The sequence below is a fragment of the Thalia democratica genome, chromosome 8 (genome assembly GCF_965202585.1).
Source record: "Thalia democratica chromosome 8, ktThaDemo2.hap1.1, whole genome shotgun sequence".
Classification (NCBI taxonomy): domain Eukaryota; kingdom Metazoa; phylum Chordata; class Thaliacea; order Salpida; family Salpidae; genus Thalia; species Thalia democratica.
Genome location: NC_139172.1, coordinates 8,083,304 through 8,086,349, shown reverse-complemented (window position 1 = coordinate 8,086,349; position 3,046 = coordinate 8,083,304).

Sequence of the window (3,046 nt, the reverse complement as noted above, 5' to 3'; positions counted from 1 at the left end):
TAACAAATCTATATAATTTATTAAGCTACTAATGAATTAGAAAAGCCTATTTTTATTGAGCATTATAGCAGTTCTTTATCTGCAATAACAATATTGCATTTAAAAAGAGCAAGTGTGAATTATAAGACGAGCTATTAGAACTATGCTACGTTATTTTGAAGTTATTGCAAGAAACGAAAAAAAAATCGCTTGAGTCAGTTTTAACAACGCACATGATTAGTTTCAGTAACTACAGACTGATCAGAAAAACATGTTAAGGCAAGTTGTAAAGTAGCAAAGGTAATTACTAAAAAAAGGTACCGTTTAGAGTTGAAAACTTGTTTAAATAGTTTATATTGGCGTTAGTAAGTTGTTTAGTTTTTTTATTTCTTCAATATCAACAAGAAGTCGTGTTTAGGAAAGTCTGAAGATTATAAAGCCGCATTAACCAAATTAAGACTCAAATCAATCTGTTAAGATGACAGAACTGATACAACAGATATTGCTGATTTTAGAAATTTTATAACAGGTGGTTTTAATAATTTCGACATTTTAGAAGAACTTCTAGGTTTAGTTCCAATACAAAGCACAACAGTAGGTAAATATATTTTAAAATCAAAGGTGCAATGCACCAATATAAAGTTTTAAAAAGTACAACTTTTTGTTTCTATTTTTAGTATATAAGGTAAAAATAAACTGTTTAAAATAATCGAAAAAATTAAAAGATACTGTTAAGCTGCTTTAAATGTTTAAAAAAAAATGTTTATATGATAGATTTTTTGTGTCAAATCGAAATTTCATTACTTTACATGTAAAAATTGTTTAAAATTCAGGTTTTTCGATAATTCTCATACTCAAGGCTTTTTCAGATTTTTTAAGCATAAATTGTCAAATTACAAGCTTTTCCGAGATTTTTTGGCAAAACTAGTTGTTCACACTTATATGTATATAATTAATATAAGTAGTAATTAAAATTATATCAGCTGCAAGACTTAAAATTTAAAATATATTTTAATTCAAACCAACACTGTGCATTGAACAAAATATACGTCATTAATTTATTTTACCACTCTTTAAAGCAAAAAAGTCAGTCCGAGTGACCAAAACCAGCCTGATATTTTAGCATACAAACAGCAGCTCAAGCCAAAAACAGAAAAATGACTAAACTTGTCTGAGATTTGAAGTCTTCAAATGGTCATAGTCTGAGTATGTTGCAATTTTTATTTGTTTATTTGATTGAAGTTGAACTATTTTGATAAAAAATGTACAAACTTAATAATTTACCATTTCTCAATCTAGTTTGTAATAAACCGGTAGTTTCAAAAAGCAGCAACTGTTTATATTAGTATGCAACTCATAATAATTAACTTATTTTACCAAAGAACATTATTTAAGAATTCAAAAAGTATACCTAACAAAAACTTTTTTAATTAATATCATATATATTGTTTTAAATGTGTCTGTACACACTCAGATGTTAAATTTTGAAACAATAATGTTAGAAAATTATGGGTAAACTAAATTTTATCTTGTTAAAAATTAGATAAAAAGTGGTTTAAAAGATCAGCATCTTTGTTAATTGGTATGCGTAGAAACTATTTTAAAGGTAAAGAAAACTTCTAAAAAATCAAAGGTGTCAGAACCAAAATAAAATAACTTTATTTCCTATTATTATTCTACTTTAAATACTTTTGTGAACACTAACATATAACATTTAGTAATAAAACATCTCTAAAAGAAACTTAGGTATAAAAAAGCGTAAAAAAAACAAAACTGTAAAGAAATGACATTTAGTTAATTACTTTGCATTAATTTTGTACAAAACGGAAAACATTTGCATTTAGTTTATTTACTAAATAGGTATTGTATATTTATCTTACTAATTAGAAGCACTTTTTAAACTCTTTTTTAAAAAATAATATGCTGTTGTAGGAAGAAATTTATTATGAAATTAAGAAAAAAACCTGGTGGAATGCTGACCTGTCTACTAACATTTTGAAACTAAATCAGTAAAGTGTTTTAATTCTTTTTAAAATCTATATATGGGCTTAAAACTAAATTAATCAAAGAAATTTATCTTAAAAAATATTTTTTCTCTGCGGGCCACATTTACATGCTTGCAGGTCACAAAGTTTTCTTTCGCGGGCCACATTCCATGCAAAAAAATGACGTGCTCGCGATTATTGCAGTTAGTAATTCATAGGTGTTTTATTGCTGGCTGATTTATTTTTGTCAAGTCATTTTCAGTAATGCTAATAAGCTTTATTTGGTGTTATTTTAATCTACACTAAAACTGATTTATGCAAACCAGTTAAATGTTCTAAAATATCAGTTTAAATGTTTTCTCTAAGTCTATAAGGCTATTACAAAGTGACTTAGTTATTTAAAAAGTTATTTCTCTTGTTCAAAACATTTTAGCTAAATTGTTATTTTGAGCAAAATATATTATGTAAAAAATTGATTTAGTTTAGGCCTTAAAAGATTCTAAAATTCGTGTTTTAGTTGCTATTTAATAATAATATAAGTCAAGTGGCATGGTTAAACTCTTAATCACTGTAACAAATACTTTATTGTTAATCAAATGACATTGTATTAAAGGAAATTAAAAAAGATTAACGTACAATGAGTAGTTAAACAGTTTCAAAGTTAAGTAGGCTTATGTTGTTGTTTTTTTTAAACCAAATTAGAGTATTATTGTTTCGTTTTAGACTTAATCCTATAATAAAAACCACTTTCTAAAAGTTTATATTATGTTAATAACTGTTTTTAAAGCTTATTAAATTTAAAAGTACTTAAAAATAGTTTTCACAAATTATTCTAGTACATGGGATGCAACTTAAAAGTATTTTAATAAACAAAATTTTTAAAAGTTAATAAAGTGTTTTAATTATTTTTTAAGTTTTAAGTGTCAACTGTTTACATTAAGAGAGTATTTTTTATTAGTACTAGTTATTATTATTATTTAGTATTAGTTTATATTAAAAAAAATTCAGCAAGAGTTTTTTGTTTGTTTTACCTTAGTTATGACAATCATACACTACAAACGTACCTAAAATTTTTCTAAAAT